The sequence below is a fragment of the Oryctolagus cuniculus genome, chromosome 10 (genome assembly GCF_964237555.1).
Source record: "Oryctolagus cuniculus chromosome 10, mOryCun1.1, whole genome shotgun sequence".
NCBI lineage: Eukaryota > Metazoa > Chordata > Mammalia > Lagomorpha > Leporidae > Oryctolagus > Oryctolagus cuniculus.
The window spans coordinates 63,346,064-63,365,989 of NC_091441.1; the positions used below are offsets into that span (position 1 = coordinate 63,346,064).

Genomic DNA, 19,926 nt, shown 5'->3' on the forward strand with positions numbered 1-19,926 from the left:
CTCACTGTACAAAACAGAGAACAAGGTAATATTTACCTGCTTCTTTGAGCTGATGTTCAAGGAACTAATATATAGCAGTGCATGGGGGCAATGAAAATAACCCACCACTCTCCAATGGTTTTCGTACATGAAATTTATATGCTAATTCTAATATGATTTCAAACATGATCATAAAGTTCAAAGCTTAACTGTGTCTAACAAATCAGCTAATCATTTTAAAGACAAAAAATGTAATTTCCTCTTAGGTTTAACTGTGGCATAAATGCCTTATTTCATGGACCAATTACCCCAATAAGCCATAAATGTGCATTAATTTGAATAACTGGTTTCAATTCCCATGCATCCTTTCTGTTTAAAAAATCATCCATAAAATACAGTTTCCTTGTCAAGTTAAATTCTGAACTACTGAATTCACATTTGCTATTGTAAAAAATTAATTATGACAACATTTCCTGAGAAAAAATAATTTCTCCTAAAATCTTGAGCACTGTGAAAATAACTACAGATAATTAAAACTGCAAAAGAAAGTGGAAAACATGGCATAATTAGCAATATATAGCAAAAATTAAAATAACTGTCATACACTTCTAAAATTTAACCTTATGTACTTTTGATGCTAATTTGTGAAAAAACATGTGTTTCTATTTAAAAAGCCCATCATCACACAAACATTCTCTCTGAAAACTAATGGTGCACACACAGTGCCAACAGCAGGTCCTGGAGCACAGAATGCCACACACCCTGTCCCCTGTCCCATGACCTGGTTCCCTGGTCCATTGCTGTTCCTCTAGCTCTGAGGGCTCTGCCTTAGTTTCTTTCCCTATCAGAGATGTTCCCAGTGTGGCCCTTAAAGCTGATCCTAGTTCCTTCTGTGGGTGAATGGTATCTACACTGGATCTGGTGACCCTGCCTTTTCCAGCTGCTGTGGTCAGTTGTTTACCAAGCCCTGTGGACCCCCCCCCCCCCCGCCAACCTTATTGAATCAGTCTACTCCCACTGTCTCACAGACATAACAGCTGAGCAAGCCCATCTCTCAGCTCTGGGCAACACAGCCATCTCCCATTTCCCTTCAACCTGAAGTGACACCCTGACAGTAGGGACTCCATTTTAGAGCACCTGAGACTCCATCTTGAGAAAGCACCCCCACCATGAGACTATTGGTCTGAAACTAAATGTGGTCTTAAAACAAGACAATAATAGTACACTTCATCCCACTTGGCAGAACAGAGACCATCTCCTAGCATGATCACTTAAGCTTAAAACAGATAGGCCGCACCTGGATTAATGTCATGATTGTAATTTGTGTATGTCCCACATATGATTTAGATCAGTACCTGGACTAATGTCAAGATTATAATTGGTATTGTCAAAATTGTAATTTATATTAGTTTCCCACATGCTTTAGGTGAGCTTGGCCCTAGTAACCATGTATCCCCCCTCCCCTCCTTGCGATTTTTGCCTTTATAAACCCTGTTGCTTTGAGCTTTAGGGTTGAGAGTTCTTTAGGGCATGAGCCTGCTCTTAACTGCTGGCATTAAAGAACTTCAAAGTTTATCAGTGTATGGTGCTCTTCTATCAGCACTCACTCAGGCACACCTTTGCCTAAGTCTCCATAAGGCAGGCCATGCCTCCACTGCTCTAAAGCTTCAAATGAAAGCTTTACGAAACACAGGACAATGTCCAACAACCTGAGCGTGGCACACAGGTGCTTCTCCCCAGGGCCCAAACCAATACCAACCTCATCCACTGTTCTCTCTAGCACTAATTCAACAAATACTCAGGGAGGACCTACTACATGCTATGGGCACAAATCTGGACAAAAAGAGAAAACAGCACTCCCCTCGCAAGGAGTCAAATAATCAAAAATATAATGACAAACTATACTAAGTGCTTTCATAGAATGACAGCATGGAAGAGAGGCCCAGCCCAGTCTAGGAGATCAGGGAAAGCTTTCCTAACAACATTAAAGCCAAAACCTTTAGCAACAGAGACAGTTAAAACAGGCAAAAGAAGGAGCTGGAGAAACAAAGATATTCCAGCACAAGGGTGGCAAGTACAAGGGTCCTGTGGCAGGACTTCAAGCAAGGGCGACACTGTCAGAGCATGAGGGAAGAGAGGGCAATCATGGGAGTCAAGGCTGAGGACACAGGAGAGGGCTGGATTCCACAAGGCTCAGAGCCTTAGTGAGGATGCTGCCCAATCCTCTCTGACAGGCAGTGGGAAGCACGTGAATGGTATTAAGCAAATAAAAGGTGGGTCTGTTGACAGGGCCAGGCCTATATTCTGAACAGAACAATCTGGTCAGCACCGCATAGCCTGGGTTTGACAGTCCTAGGAATGGATCTACACAGATCAGCTAGGAGGCCCAGGTAAGGGATGACAGCTTGGCCTCAAGCGGCACAGGAAAGATGAAAAGAAGTAGAAAGACCCAAAAAGTAGTCCAGAAGTGGAAGCAACAGCCCTTGAAGACAGACTGCCCACAGGAAATGGAAAAAATAAAAATGTCAAGACGGCCCAAGGCCCCAGCTGTGCCCCTGGTGGGCTGGGCTTTCGCTGACCTCAGAGCATCCTCACCCCTTCTGGACCACTGAGTATGGGCTTCAGAAAGTGGCAGGGACTCTCAGTCTCGCATGTGAGATCCCTTTTCTCCCAAAATAATTAAAGATTTCTTGGGCTCTTAGAGAGTTTTTATATTTTTAGAATCCTACACCTATATATCTTTGAAATCTGTTCAACTTCCTAAAGACCATATCCATGCCACGATCATTTTCTCAGGCTCTTCATTTTCATCAGAACAGTAGCAATTATTGGCAGTAATCTTCTATTTTCACTTAAAGAGTGCTTTTCCAAAAAGTTATTTTCTACACATAGCTACATCCCAAAGAGGCTCTTCAGGAAAGGCTTGTGAGAAACATATTGTGCTGCTTCCAGTTATATAAGGAGAGAGAAATTAAGTAAGTTTTAAAGGTTTAAACTTCATATCTATCTACTCCTCGAATTAAAATAAGTTCTTTCTTAAGTAGGATAAAAACACCAGAGCAAATGCTTCCATTAATGTTAATTCTCTAGAGCAAACAGTTTTTAAAATAGTCCTCTAGGAATCTCCCAAGCAAAACATAAGCGCCTCTAACAAAAAGAATCTAAAAGTCATTTAAAAACTAACATATAACTTCCACCATTTAAGCTGCTCAAGAAAAATACCATTTATTGAGTATTTAGAAAAGAATGTAAAAATTGTCAGAATCAAAATGAAGTTGTCTATGCCAACTCCAACAAAAACAAGTAAATAGAACTGGAAGAGTGTGAAGGAAGGATTCTTACACACAATCGTTTGATAGCAACTATCAAAAAAGACTCAGAAAAAAAAATGACCACATGCTTTGTGATCAGGCTTAAATGTGGCATGCTTTTCCAATATCACCTTTATAAACTAGCAAAAAAAAAGTATTTTCTTTGCTTGTTTCACCAGTTCTACTGTAACACACTCGTGAGCATACAGACATGAAGCAATAATAGGAGGTGGGGGAATATAGTTTCACAAAAGGGCTGGAACTTGCCTTAAATCTTCCTCAACCAAATAAGCATTTTGTGTACTAGTGCTTGAGAATATGAATGTAGGATGGGTTCGGCTGCACGAAAGGAAGAGATCTATACCACTTTATTTTAAATAGAGATACAAAGTGAAGAGACCACTTCTTAGTGCTGAAATGGTGTCCAGTACATGAATATGCCTTGTGTAATTACAGAAAAATCCAGAACTTATACTATTTTTTCCATGTAGAAAGGTAAGGACATTTCCCAAGCTTTCCTGGACAGTGGATAAATGAACAGACACTCTAGTGTGAGTGTAGTTACAGGTGCAAGGATCACTATGTGCGTACTCTTGGACTATTTTGAAGAAGTAGGTGTTCGAATGTAAAAAGAGAAATGAACTTGAGTGGTAATATATTTTGGGGAATCGGATCACTACAAATTGTGAGTGTAAACATTGTACTGTAAATGTTTTGTAGTTTTCTCCTAATAAAATTTTCTGAGGAAAAAAAGACTCTGCCGGAACCACATTACAGAGAAACCACAACATCCTTATACAGAAAGTAAATGTCAAAGACATCTGTCCAGGCGCTTTCTGTTCAACCTTAGACTAACATCAATCTGGTTATTAATTATAGTGGCCAAATATCATAGCTTAAAAATTACTGATATAATCCACCCCCAATTTTGCCTTTATAAACTTTCCTTTGGATGATGGCACAGCAGATTTAGTTGCTGCCTGAGACATCTGCATATCATAGAGAACTGGTTTGAGTCCTGGCTGTTCTGCTTCTGGCCCAGCTCTCAGTTCATGCACTTGGGAAGGCAGAAGATGTTGATACAAGTACTTAGGACCCTGCCAGCCACTAGCAAGACCAGTTCTTGGTTCTGGCTTCAGCACAGCCCAACCCCAACCATTGCAGCCATATGGGCAATAAGCAAACAGTTGGAAGATGCCCTTCTCTATCTTTCTAATTTCTGTCTCTGCCACTATGCATTTAAAATAAGCAAATATTTAAAACACACAAACAAACACACAATGAAAATATTCCTTTGCCTCATCCTCCTAGAATATTCCCATAGCTTGCTATGGCACATATATTCCATGGCAATACTCTGTTATTCCCAAATAAATATCACTATTCTCCAGAGAGTGTCTTTCTGCTTGTTGTTTGTTTTGTTATTTATGCTGACAATATCTACCAAAGAGTCCAACATGTTAAAACATTTTCTCATATAATCTCAACCATTTGAGGGATACAACTTACTGGAACTTACACAGCCAATTAAGTGGCAAAACTAAAATTCAGACAATGTCTATTTGCAAGCACACATTCTACACTTCCTTTCAAACATCAAAAGAAGTCATTCTTCATAAAGAGTAATTAAAAGTTTGGACTTCCTTTTTATTTTTAAATATTTATCTTATTTATTTGAGAAGCAAGATTACAGAGAGAGACAGGGAGATATAGATATAGATATATAGATGATATAGATAGGGATATAGAGATATAGATATAGATATATACAGACTGAGAGAGAGAGAGAAAGCTTTTCCATCATCTGCTTCACTCCCCAAATGGCCAAAATGGCCCTGGTTGGCCAGGCCAAAGCCAGGAGCCAGTAGCCAGAAATATCTTCCGGGTCTCCCACATGGGTGCTGAAACCCAAACATTTGGGCCATCTTTGGCTGCTTTCCCAGGTGCATTAGCAGGTGGCTGGATTGGAAGTGGAGCAGCCAGGACTCAAGCAATTGCCCATATGTGATGTGGGCACTGTGGACAGCAGCCCAATCTGTTAAGCCACAATACCAATTCCATGTTTGGACTTCTAAAAGATAAAATTTACCCTGGGCAAAAGACATAAACCTTGGTTGACTCCTCCATGTTCAGCATACCTACTTGCCTATCCATCTGCCTATCAGTCTATCCACCCATCCATCTATACACATGCCTTCCATTCACTGGCTTGAACATTAGAGAATATGTTATATACTACACAATAACTTCTTCAATGTGAATTAAATGCTTTCTTAGAGAAAAGCTGCTTCTTATTTAAATCATTCAATTGTACACATGGAAATCAGAAAGAAAATAAGATTCTAATCTTGAACATTAATTTCCAGGTAAATTCACAAAGAATTCTTCTGTTTATAAAGTGAACTACCACTCAAATCCAGGGTTGCATTTAAGCACTGAAGTAATTAACATCTTTACCAAAGCAGCAAGAATCACTCCTAATTACTACCTCTTGCAGGCTTTTGAGGGAAATGCACAGTACTCTCTCAGTCCAGTGCCAGGTTCACTCCAAAGGGACAAATATCATATGTTCTCCCTGATCAGTTCTTTCTTAAAGATTTGTTTTATTTATTTGAAAGACAGAGTTACAGAGAGAGGTAGACAGAGAGGTCTTCCATCTGCTGGTTCACTCTCCAGATGGCTGCAATGGCTGGAGCTGCACTGATCCAAAGCCAGGAGCCAGGAGCTTCTTCCGGGTCTCCCACATGGGTGCAGGGGCCGAAGGACTTGGGCCATCTTCTACTATACCAGGCCATAATAGAGAACTGGATCAGAAGAGGAGCAGCCGGGACTAGAACCGACACCCATATGGGATGCCGGTGCATCAGGCTAGGGCTTTAACCTGCTGCGCCACAGGGCCAGCCCCAGCATTCAGTTCTTAAGTCAATGTGTGGGGCAGAGCAAGGTAAGACAGAGTGATAAAGTCAGGCAGAGCAACTCTTGTCCAGAGCTGGCCTTACTCCAGGAGGTAAGGAGGGCATCTGCTCAACATGAGAAATGCAAACACGTTGGGGTGGGGGCGTCCAGGACAGGAAAACAACCTTACCGAGGAAGGAAGGCTCACCATGGAGAAGCAGATTGGCATGGGTTGGAGGCAAGGATGAATCTTAAACAAAGCATTGAGAGAGTATCTACCTGGAGGGTGACCAGAGTCAGGAATCAAAGCTCAAACACAGTGAGCAGGATGACTCCTGTAGGGCAGGCTGGTGTGCAGCCTCAAGCCCAGCTGGAGTTGTTCAAGGGTGGCATGATACATCAGAGCAAACCAGTTCAAGGGTGGGTCCCAGGGAGAGGCAATCTGGACTGGTGACAACTGGGTCCAATGAGCTGGCCATGAATGCCAGGCAGGGATGTGGACAGCTATAAGAGGTTGACATAGATTACTAGACAAATAAACAGAAGTAGTAGGAATGATGGGAGCCATGTGTCTCACTGACAAAAACTAGAGGGCAAACCAGAATGAATCCTGTGTGATGTTACTGAAAGTGGAGATAACACTTTGAAGTCATGGATATCAACAGAGAGACACAGATGTAAAAACAGTGATATAAGGTTGTGTGCATGTAAATTCCCAAGGATGCACATGTTCTTATAAACCCATGGGCACTCTCTAGCTCTGCTCACTGAAAGGGCCAAGAACAATGACACCCTATCAGCAATGAATACACTTAGCTCTAGTCACAATAAAGAATCAGAGTTCTGTGGAGAAATAACTGAGTTAAGATCTAGGACAAGGAGAGTAAACGTTGAGTCCAAAACATCTTGTGCCAGAAAACATGGAGGTGCTCAGAGACAGACACACACATGAAAGGACAACAAACCAGCATAAAGAGGGCCCTAATGCCAAATTGGACAATCTGGGCATCAGAACAAGACAGAAATGGGTTAAAATCACTGGGTAAAATAAAGAGCCATAAATCCACAAGGAAATAAATAAAATAAACAGAAAGTTGGGTAAAAAATGGGTTATTTTAAATTCAAGTTACCTCCCTACAAGACATTTAATTCTCAAAGAAAACTAGTAATTTTACAATGTAAAAACACAGAGGACAACACCTTAATCAAGAGATCAGAGTTAACACCAAGAATGATACGTATCATTTGGAAACCAGTTCGGGTTCCGGCTGCTCCACTTCTGACCCAGCTCCCTGCTAATAGGCCTGAGAAAGCAGCAAAGATGGCCCAAGTCCTTGGACTCCTGCATCCACTAAGGAGATCCAGAAGAAGCTCCTGGCTCCTGGCTTCAGATTGGCATAGCTCCAACAGTTGTAGCCATCTGGAGAGTGAACCGGCAGATGGAAGACCTCTCTCTCTCTCTCTCTTTCTCTTTCTCTCTCTGTCTCTGCCTCTGCCTCTCTGTAACTCTGCCTTTCAAATAAATAAATAAATCTTTTTTAAAAATGAAAAAAAAAAGAATGAGACATATCAAAATCTTGAGCCATCTGATATGATTCAAGAAGGAAGAAAAAGGCATTACTTCCGCAAAGATACATAACTTAGGTCTCATTATGAGGAAGCTCAGACAATTCCAAAATTTTATATTTTACAAAGCACTGGTATAAGATCATCAGAACTTCCATGGTCATGGAAGTTCCTAAAAGGCTGAGGAAGCATCTCAGACTGAAGAGACCAGTGCAACATAACAACACCATAGGACGTATGACTGAAACAGCTTTGTCCACGAAGCACACTGTGAGGATAACTGGATAACCTGAGATTTGAAGCTTGGAAGGGAGCAGCACAACCATGTTGTATTGGAATTGGCTGTATTGCAGGACAGACCATGTTCTTCTTGTTTCTAGAAAGCAGGTAATAGAGTATAGAGGAGGTGTATCCATTTGGCAACTGACTGTCTAATAAAGGAAAAAAACTTTTCTTACTTGTACTGTACTTGCAGCTTTTTAAAAAAGTGTGATCGAGTTCCATTTAAAAAACAAAGACTGTTTTCACTCTTCAGCATTGAGAAAGAGAGCACAGGGAAATGACGCAGTCATTTAAGATAGTCATGTCAGCAATTTGCTATGGATGGTATTTGACTGCCTGTATGATGAGGTCTGTATGACAAGGAGGTGCTATCTGAGAATGCCTTCTACAAATAGGAGAGCAGCACAGACCCTGCCCAGCAGAACAGGAAGGGCGTGACCCTGTAATGCATTGCTACATTCTTTGCATGGCTGTGGGAAGCAGCAAATAAGCCATGATCCAAATATTTCCTATGAAAAAGTTTAGGTCTGTATGAATATTAAAAGACCCTCCCTCCAAGGAGCAGCTTTAATATCAGTAGCAAAAGGTAATTATGTGGAACAAAAGTCAAACATGTTTTAAAAGAATAGAAAAAGCATATTGGTGGAAAGAGGCCTTCGGTTAAACTCCTCAAATGAAGCAGAAGCTTAGCTTCAGGAAAAAAAAATATGAGCAAGGCTCACAGGAGGGAGGATGATACTGACACCAGTGAGGTAGGGGCTGGCTACCACGTGGCCACCTGTGTGCAAGGCACTGCCCACACAATTTGAAGGCTTCACAGGTGTCTCTACTGGAACAAAGGATGCACTGTGACATTTTCTTCTGTCAGATCCATTAAAATATCAAAGTACACTGTCTGCTTTCCAGTGTTCAACACTTTCATTATCCACCAGGAACATCCAAGCACAGAAATAAGAGACAGCACTGGCGTTAGAGGAGGTTCCTGTGTAGTGTGGCTTGAGGACATGAATAGAAAGCCTTCACATGAAGCTCTTCAAGGAGGGCAAATTTTGATTATGGTGTTTACATTCTCAGGAATTCTACACAGGGGAGTAGGCATTTAACCTAGCAGTTAAGACAACCACATTCCACATTAGAGTACTTGAGTTCAGCTCCTGGCTCCAGCTCATGATTCCAGCTCCCTGCTAATGTAGATCCTCAGAGCCAGCAGTGAGGGATCAAGTCATAAGGTTCCTGCCACCCTTGTGAGACCCAGATAGTTTCCAGTTCCCAGCTTCAATCATTGACCTGCTTTGCCCAGGCTGTGGGCATTTGAGGAATAAACCAGCAGACAAGATATTCTCTCTCTCTCTCTCTCTCTCTCTCCCTCTCTCTTCTCCCTCCTCCCCATCCTTCCTCCCCCTCCCTCATATAAATAAATAAAAATAATTACACATGGCCCACAAAGACCATCTCCATAAAACAGTTTTCATGAACACAAGTCTTTGCCCCATTGTGGTGCTTTACACAGTTTCATTCATTGATCTCATCTCCTGAATACCTCCAGGCATAAAACAAATGTGCTCCTTTCCTTTGTAAGCATCTACATTCACAGCAGGACTACCTTACCCCGAAGCAACAGAATGCCATAGGGAAGGTTTGGCAACTCAATCAGTGAAGTTCAAAGAATAGCTCATTTACAAACCAGCATCGAGAGCAAACAAATGATTTGAAAATACATACTAAAAACAACTTGTTTCAGAGTTGTTCATGCAGATGCTGTAACATGCTGTGCATGCAGTGCCACCAGAGAAAACTCATTCCTTAGTTATTCATCCTCCAATGAGTGGCATGGTTCAATGAAAACAAAATCCTTTAGCTTTAAAGTAGCCAGATGCCTAAATAATTAAATGTCCATTTAATGACAGTAAATACCATCTATATTAATAATAATCAAATAAAGTAAAGGCAATTTAGCTTTCCCCATTGTGATACTGATACACATTCCTGGGTAAGGAATTACCTCCACAGAAATGAATGGATCTCTTCTCAAGTTTAGAAAATACAGGCATTAGTTCCACTGACATATTATTCTTTAGCAAGAACATCCTTATGTCATTACACCTAGAAGTAAACTAGCCACTCCAACAAAGACTCCTGGATAATACGCCAGGGGTCACCTCAAAAGCCTTCAGAATCACGTAATGAGCCTGTCCTTCAGCATCAAAACCACTCCTTGAAAGTACCTTAAGCACTTTTTGAAGCTGTGTTAATTCTTCTTCAGGACATTTAACTAATTAATACTTCGGAGTGTAGGTAAATTATTACTGCAGTACACCAAACTACAGCTTATATACCTGATCAGATCTGATAATACACATTTATAAAGATGCTAACTTACCACATAGTAGGCTGTAAAGCAAATCTCACCAAATTCAAAAGAATCGAAATCATACCATGCATCTTCTAGGAACATAATACAATGAAGCTGGAAATCAGGAACTCAGGAATCTAGAGAGCATATGCAAACACAGAGAGAACGAACAGCATGCTTCTGAATGAACAGTGGTCACAGAAGAAATAAAAAGAGAATAAAAAAAATTTCTTTAAACAAATGAGATGACAACACAACATATCAAAACTTATGGAATATAGCAAAAGCAGTGTTAAGAGGACAGTTTACAGCAAGAGGTGCCTACATCAAGAAATTGGAAAGACACCAAGTAAATGAGCTATCAATGCATCTCAAGGATCTAGAAAAACAACAACAAACTAAACCCAAAACTAGGAGGAGAAAAGAAATAATTAAAATTAGAGAAGAAATAAAAATTGAATCAAAAAATACAAAAGATCAGCAAAACAAAAGCTCTGTTTTTTTGAAAAAATAAACAAAACTGATACACCATTGGCCCAATTAACCAAAAAACAGGAGAGAGAAGACACAAATCAATAAAATTAGAGATGAAAAAGGAAATGTAACAAACAACACCACATAAACAAGAAGACTCATCAGAAATTACTAAGAGTTGTATGCCAGCAAACAGGGAAATCTAGCAGAAATAGTTAGATTTCTGGACACATACAACCTACCTAAATTGAACCAGGAAGACAAAGAAAACCCAAACAGACCCATAACAAAGACAGAAATTGAATCACGGATAAAGGCCCTCCCAACAAAGAAAAGCCCAGGACCATATGGATTCACTGCTGAATTCTATCAGACATTTAAAGAAGAACTAACTCCAATTCTTCTCAAGCTATCCAAAAGAATTGAAAGAGAGGGAATCAACCCAAATTCTTTGTATGAAGCCAGCATCACCTTTGTTAGGAAACTGGTGCAGTTGGCCACATGGCCCGGCTACCTGAGCCAGGCTCCACCCCCATCCTAATGGGATTCGCTGTTCCTGCTTCCCTGCCCGCCCTCAGGCAAAGTTTTAAAAGGGCCTGTTCCTGTGCTCTCTCTTGGCCCTTTTCTCCTGCTCTTTCTTGGCCCTTCTCTCCTGCTCTCTCTCAGCTCTGCTCCCTGCTCTCTCTTGCCCCTTCTCTCCTGCTCTCTCTCTCGGTTCCTCTCTCCAGCCTCCTCCTCTGGTCTCTTGGCTCTGCTCTCCTCTCTCCTCTTCTCTGCTCTCTCTTCTCTCCTTGCTAGCTCCTCTCCTCTCTGTTTCTCTCTTATATTCTCTTTCTCTATTTTTCCTTCGCCGCCCCTTCACTCCAGTCTGTAGGTTGTTCCCCAATAAACCCTCTTCCTTGCTCCGGTGTCTGGTGTGCTTTGCGACGGCTAACATTAAGATATAACAACCTTAATCCCTAAACCTGAAAAAGATACAACAGAGAAAGAGAATTACAGACCAATTTCCCTGATGAACATAGATGCAAAAATCCTCAACTAAATTCTAGCCAATAGAATATAATAACAGATCAGAAAGATCATTCACCCAGACTAAGTGGCATTTATCCTTGGTATGCTAGGATGGTCCAACATTTGCAAATTAATCAATGTGATACACCACATTAACAAACTGCTGAACAAAAACCATATGGGTATCTCAATAGATGTAGAGAAAACATCTGATAAAATACAACACCCTTTCATGATGAAAACTACAAGCATATTGAGTACAAATGGAACATTCCTCAACACTATCAAGGCAAATTATGATAAACCTACGGTCAATATTATATTAAATGGGGAAAAGTTAGAAGCATTCCCACTGAGATCCGGTAGCAAACACAAATGCCTACTCCCACCACTGCTATTCAATATAGTCTTGAAATTTTAGCCACAGTCATCAGGAAAGAAAAAGAAATCAAAGGGAAACAAATTGGGAAGGAAGAAGTTACTACCCCTATTTGAAGATGATGTGATTCTTTTTTTAGGGGATCCAAACAACTCCACTAAGAGACTACTGGAACTCGTAGAAGAGTCTGGCCAAAATGGAGGAATCTGGAAAACATCATGCTGAGTGAAATGAGCCAGTCCCAAAGGAACAAATATCATATGTTCTCCCTGATCAGTGACAACTAACTGAGCACCTAAAAGGAAACCTGTAGAAGTGAAACTTATACTATGAGAAGCAATGACTTGATCAGCCCTTGTCCTGACTGTCAAGGAACAACTTACTATTTTATTCCTTTTAGTATTTTTTGTTCTACTTCATACCATTGGTTGAAATCTTTAATTAACAATTATTCTTAGGCGTTTAAATTTAACTGAAAAGTGATCCCTGTTAAATATAAGAGTGGGAACGAGAGAGGGAGATGTAAGTTCGGCAGATACTCACTCGGACTTACCCCTAATGGTAGAGTTAGAAACGTGCCAGGGGATTCCAATTTAATTCCATCAAGGTGGCATGTACCAATGCCATCTCACTAGTCAAAGTGAACAATTTCAGTTCATAATTGATCATAATGATAGGATTAAGTGTTAAAGGAATCACATAAACAACACTAGTGTCTGCTAATACTAACTGTTAGAATTAAAAAGGAAAGAATGATCCAACGTGGGAAACGGGATACACAGCAGACTCATAGAATAGCAGTTGTCCTAAACAGCACTCTGGCCTCAGAATCAGCCCTAAAGGCATTCGGATCAGGCTAAAAAGCCCATGAGAGTATTTCAGGCATGGAAAGCCAAGACACTGTGGCAAAAAAAAAAAAATGACCAAAATGAAAGATCTCTTTGAGTGGGATCCCAGTGGAAAAAATGGGCCATCAAAGAAGGATGTACCTTTCTCTGAAGGGAGGAAATTTCCACTTTGACTATGACCTTGTCTAAATAAGATCAGACTTGGCAAACTAAAGAGGCTTCCATAGCCTTGGCAGCTCATGACAAGAGCCTCGGGTGATTACTGACATTATAAATAAGAGTGTCAATTGTTAAATCAACAACAGGAGTCACTGTACACTTACTTCCCATGTAGGATCTCTGTCCTTAATGTGCTATACTATGTGAATTAATGGTATAACTAGTATAACTAATACTCAAACAGTACTTTACACTTTGTGTTTCTGTGTGGGTACAAACCGTTTAAATCTTTACTTAGTATATACTAAGTTGATCTTCTGTATATAAAGATAATTGAAAATGAATCTTGATGAAGAATCAGATGGAATAGAGAGTGGGAGATGGGATGGTTGTGGCTGGGAGGGACGTTATGGGGGTAATAAGCTGCTATAATCCAAAAGTTGTACTCTGGAAAATTTTGTTTATTAAATAAAGTTAAAAAAAGAAGAGTTTGGCAAAGTAGCAGGATACAAAATCAATACACAATAATCAACAGCCTTTGTATACTCAGACAATGCCATGACTGAGAAAGAACTTATAAGATCAATCCCATTCACAATAGCTACAAAAACAATCAAATATCTTGGAATAAATTTAACCAAGGATGTCAAAAATCTCTAAAATAAGAATTACAAAAAATTTAAGGAAAGAAACATAAGATACCAAAAAATGGAAAAATCTTCCATGTTCATGGATTGGAAGAATCAATCTCATCAAAATGTCCATTATCCCAAATGTAGTCTACAGATTCAATGCAATACCAATCAAAATACCAAAGACATTTTTCTCAGATCTGGAAAAAATCATGCTGAAATTCATATGGAGGCACAGGAAACCTCAAATAGCTAAAGAAATCTTGTACAACAAAAACAAAGATGGAGGCATCACAATACCAGATTTCAGGAAATACTAAAGGGCAAGTATAATCAAAACAGCATGGTACTGGTACAAAAACAGATAGAGAGACCCAAGGAACAGAACAGAAACACCATAAATCCATCCAAAGATCTACAACCAACTTATATTTGATCAAGGATCTAAAACCAATTCCTGGAGCAAGGACAGTCTATTCAACAAAAGGTGCTGGGAAAACTGGATTTCCAGGTGCCGAAGTATGAAGCAAGACCCCTACCTTATACCTTACACAAAAGTACACTCAACATGGATTAAAGATCTAAATCTAACACCCGACACCATCAAATTATTAGAGAACATTGGAGAAACCATGCAAGATATTGGCACAGGCAAAGACTTCTTGGAAAAGTCCCCAGAGGCACAGGCAGCCAAAGCCAAAATTAACAACTGGGATGACAACAAATTGAGAAGTTTCTGTACTGCAAAAAAACAGTCAGGAAAGTGAAGAGGCAACTGACTGAATGGAGAAATTATTTGCAAATTATGCAACTGATAAAGATTAATAACAATAATCTACAAAAAGATAAAGAAACTCCATAACAACGAAACAAACAACCCACTTAGGCTGGTGCTGCGGCTCAATAGGCTAATCCTCTGCCTGCGGCACTGGCACACAGGGTTCTAGTCCCGGTTGGGGCTCCGGATTCTGTCCCGGTTGCCCCTCTTCCAGGCCAGCTCTCTGCTATGGCCCAGGAGTGCAGTGGAGGATGGCCCAAGTCCTTGGGCCCTGCACCTGCATGGGAGACCAGGAGAAGCACCTGGCCTCTGGCTTCGGATCAGCACAATGCGCTGGCCGCAGCACTGCTGCGGCCATTGGAGGGTGAACCAATGGAAAAGGAAGACCTTTCTCTCTGTCTCTCTTTCTCACTGTCCACTTTGCCTGTCCAAAAAAAAAAAAAAAAAAAAAAAAAAAAAAAAAAAAAAACACCAGCAAAGCACTTAAGAAATGGGCCAAGGACTTACACATGAAAATATATTCAGGAACATTAGTAGGGGGGAAATGCAAATCAAAACCACAATGAGGTTTCACCTCACTCCCATTAGAATGGCTTTCATACAGAAATCAACAAACAACAAATGCTGGTGAAGACTGTGGGGAAAAAGGCCCACTAATCCACTGTTGGTGGGAATGCAAACTGGTAAAACCACTATGGAAGACAGTTTGGAGAGTCCTCAGAGATCTAAATATAGCCCAACCATACCACCCATCCCGCTCCTCAGAATGTACCCAAGGGAATTTAAATTGGCAAATAAAAAGCTATCTGCACCTCAAATAGCTCACCTCAGTGTTTATTGCAGCTCAATTCACAATAGGTAAAACCTGGAATCAACCTAAATGCCAATCAATGGAAGACTGGATAAAGAAAGTATGGGATATGTACTCTAAAGAATACTACACAGTGGTAAAAAAAAAATGATATCCAGTCATTTGCAACAAATTGAGGAATTTGGAAAATATCATGCTGAGTGAAATAAGTCAGTACCAAGGGGACAAACATCATATGTTCTCCCTGATTTGTGACAACTAATTGAACACCAAAAAGGAAACCTGTAGAAGTGAAACTTAAACTATGAGTAGCAATGACTTGATTAGCCCTTGTCCTGACTGTCTAGGAACAACTTATTATTTTATTCTTTTTAGTATTTTCTTGTTCTACTTAATATCTTTAGTTGAATCTTTACTTAACACAGAACTATTCTTAGGTCTTTAAATCCAATTAAAAAACTGATCCTTGTTAAAAAATAATTATGGGAATAAGAGAGGGAAGAGATGTACAGTTCGGCATATGTTCCTAGGTAAAGGGAACTAAGGGTAAAGCTAAAAACTTGCCATGGGACTCCAAATCACATTAAGTTGGCAGCTACCAATGTTGTCTTACTAGTTAAAGTGATCAGTTTAAGTTCATAACTTAAGTTCATATTGATAGAATTAAGTGTCAAAGGGATCACATAAATAAAACAAAATGTCTGCTAATAATAATAGATAGAATTAAAAAGGAGAGAATGATCCAACATGGGAAGGAGGCCACACAGCAGACTCATAGAATGACAACTGCCCTAAACAGCACTCTGGCCTCAGAATCAGCCTGTAAGCCACTTGGATCTGGCTAAAAAGCCAATGAGAGCATTTCTGGTATGAAAAGCCAAGACATTGTGGCAAAAAATGACCTAAATGAAAGATCTCTGTGAGTGGGGCCCTGGTGGAAAAAAGGGGCCATCAAAGAAGGAGGTACCTTTCCCTGAAGGGAGGAAAGAGCTTCCACTTTGATTATGGCCCTGTCTAAATAATGTCAGAGTTTGTGGACTCAAGAGGCTTACATAGCCTTGGCAGCTCATGACAAGCACCTTGGTTGATCACAGACATCATCAATAAGAGTGTCAATTGTTAAATAAACAACAGGAATAACTGTGAACTTGCTCCCCATGTAGGACCTCTGTCCTTAATGAGTTGTACTATGAGAATTAACGGCAAAACTAGTCTTCAAACAGTACTGTATACTTTGTGTGCAGGTTCAAACTGTTGAAATCTTTACTTATTATAGAGTTGATATGTATATAATTAAAAATTAATCTTAATGAAGAATGGGATGGGAGAGGGAGTAGGAGGTGGGATGGTTTGTGGGTGGAGGGTGGTTATAGGGGGAAGAACCGCTATACACTAAAAGTTGTACCTATGAAATTTATATTTATTAAATAAAAGCTTTATATAAAAAAAGATGCTAGCTTAAGCAAGAGATAAGGCATATAACTGAATATTTTTTTGTTTTTTTATGTTTTTTTATTTTTTTTTACATTTTTTTTAACTTTTATTTAATGAATATAAATTTCCAAAGTACAGCTTATGGATTACAATGGCTTCCCCCCCATATCGTCTCTCCCACCCGCATCCCTCCCCTTTCCCACTCCCTCTCCCCTTCCATTCACATGAGGATTCATTTTCGATTCTCTTTATATACAGAAGATCAGTTTAGCATACATTAAGTAAAGATTTCAACAGTTTGCTCCCACACAGAAACATAAAGTGAAAAATAATAGATGATTTTTTAAATGATGATGAAATCAGATCAGACCTATTGTCATGTTTAATTCCAGTGAGAGTCAAGTTGGGAATTGATAATTTCTTCTTTTTTTTTTTTAACAGAAGATCAGTTTAGTATACATTAAGTAAAGATTTCAACAGTTTGCACCCCCATAGAAACACAAAGCGAAATATACTGTTTGAGTACTCGTTATAGCATTAAGCCTCAATGTACAGCACATTAAGGACAGAGATCCTACATGAGGAGTAAGTGCATAGTGACTCCTGTTGTTGACTTTACAAATTGACACTCCTGTTTATGGCATCAGTAATCTCCCTATGCACCAGTCATGAGTTTCCAAGGCTATGGAAGCCTTTTGAGTTCACCGACTCTTATCTTGTTTAGACAAGGTCATATTCAAAGTGGAGGTTCTCTCCTCCCTTCAGAGAAACGTACCTCCTTCTTTGAAGACCTGTTCTTTCCACTGGGATCTCACTCACAGAGATCTTTCATTTAGGGTTTTTGTTTGTTTGTTTGTTTTTTGTTTTTATGTTTTGTTTTGTTTTGCCAGAGTGTCTTGGCTTTCCATGCCTGAAATACTCTCATGGGCTTTTCAGCCAGATCCGAATGCCTTTAGGGCTGATTCTGAGGCAAAAGTGCTGTTTAGGACATCTGCCATTCTATGAGTCTGCTGAGTATCTTGCTTCCCATGTTGGATCACTCTCCCCTTTATTTATTCTATCAGTTAGTATTAGCAGGTACTAGACTTGTTTATGTGCTTCCTTTGACTCTTAGTCCTTTCATTATGATCAATTGTGAACTGAAATTGATCACTTGGAATAGTGAGATGGCATTGGTACATGCCACCTTGATGGAATTAAATTGGAGTCCCCTGGTATGTTTCTAACTCTACCATTTGGGGCAAGTCAGCTTGAGCATGTCCCAAATTGTACATCTCTTCCCTCTCTTATTCCTACTCTTATGTTTAACAGGGATCACATTTCAGTTAATTTTCAACACTTAAGAATAACTGTGTATTAATTACAGAATTAAACCAGTCATATTAAGTAGAACAGACAAAAAAACTACTAAGAGGGATAATGTATTAAGTTGTTCATTAACAGTCAGGGCTGTGCTGATCAAGTCACCGTTTCCCATAGTGTCCATTTCACTTCAACAGGTTTCCTTTTTGGTGTTCAGTCAGTTGTCACCGATCAGGGAGAACATACGGTATTTGTCCCTTTGGGACTGGCTTATTTCACTCAGCATGATGTGTTCCAGATTCCTCCATTTTGTGCAAATGACTGGATTTTATTGTTTCTTACTGCAGTATAGTATTCTAAAGAGTACATATCCCATAATTTCTTTATCCAGTCTACCGTTGATGGGCATTTAGGTTGGTTCCAGGTCTTAGCTATTGTGAATTGAGCTGCAATAAACATTAGGGTGCAGACCGCTTTTTTTGTTTGCCAATTTAAATTCCTTTGGGTAAATTCCAAGGAGTGGGATGGCTGGGTCGAACGGTAGGGTTATCTTCAGGTTTCTGAGGAATCTCCAGACTGACTTCCATAGTGGCTTCACCAGTTTGCATTCCCACCAACAGTGGGTTAGTGTGTCCCTTTTTCCCCACATCCTCGCCAGCATCTGTTGTTGGTAGATTTCTGCATGTGAGCCATTCTAACTGGGGTGAGGTGGAACCTCATTGTGGTTTTGATTTGCATTTCCCTGATTGCTAATGACCTTGAACATTTTTTCATGTGTCTGTTGGCCATTTGGATTTCCTCTTTTGAAAAATGTCTATTGAGGTCCTTGGCCCATCTCTTAAGTGGGTTGTTGGTTTTGATCTTGTGGAGTTTCTTGATTTCTTTGTAGATTCTGGTTATCAACCCTTTCTCTGTTGCATAATTTGCAAATATATTTTCCCATTCTGTTGGTTGTCTCTTCACTTTCCTGACTGTTTCTTTTACAGTACAGAAACTTCTCAATTTGATGCAATCCCAATAGTTGATTTTGGCTTTGATTGCCTGTGCCTCCTGGGTCTTTTCCAGAAATTCTTTGCCTGTGCCAATATCTTGAAGGGTTTCTCCAATGTTCTCTAGTAACTTGATGGTGTCAGGTCGTAGATTTAGGTCTTTAATCCATGTTGTGTGGATTTTTGTGTAAGGTGCAAGGTAGGGGTCTTGCTTCATGCTTCTGCACGTGGAAATCCAGTTTTCCCAGCACCATTTATTGAATAGACTGTCCTTGCTCCAGGAAATAGTTTTGGACCCTTGATCAAATATAAGTTGGCTGTAGATGTTTGGGTTGATTTCTGGTGTTTCAATTCTGTTCCATTGGTCTATCCATCTGTTTCTGTACCAGTACCATGCTGTTTTGATAACAACTGGCCTGTAGTATGTCCTGAAATCTGGTATTGTGATGCCTCCGGCTTTGTTTTTGTTGTACAAGATTGCTTTAGCTATTCGAGGTCTCTTGTGCCTCCATATAAATTTCAGCACCATTTTTTCCAGATCTGAGAAGAAGGTCTTCGGTATCTTGATTGGTATTGCATTGAATCTATAAATTGCTTTTGGGAGAATGGACATTTTGATGATATTGATTCTTCCAATCCATGAGCATGGAAGATTTTTCCATTTCTTGGTATCCTCTTCTATTTCTTTCTTTAAGGTTTTGTAATTTTCATCGTAGAGATCTT

General features: G+C 39.9%; 1 protein-coding gene across 15 annotated transcripts in view; it reads right to left on the minus strand.

The window, feature by feature from the left end:
• The window catches only part of L3MBTL4 (L3MBTL histone methyl-lysine binding protein 4), a 555,652-nt gene that overhangs the window by 393,849 nt on the left and 141,877 nt on the right, over positions 1–19,926 (minus strand). The window contains exon 1 of one of the 15 annotated variants that reach the window (XM_070049961.1): positions 10,414–10,661. The exons of the other annotated variants lie outside the window; for them this stretch is intronic. The gene's annotated coding sequence lies outside the window, so the exon portion shown is untranslated. Of the gene's footprint in view, positions 1–10,413; positions 10,662–19,926 lie in introns of those variants that run through there. 15 annotated transcript variants of the gene reach the window in all.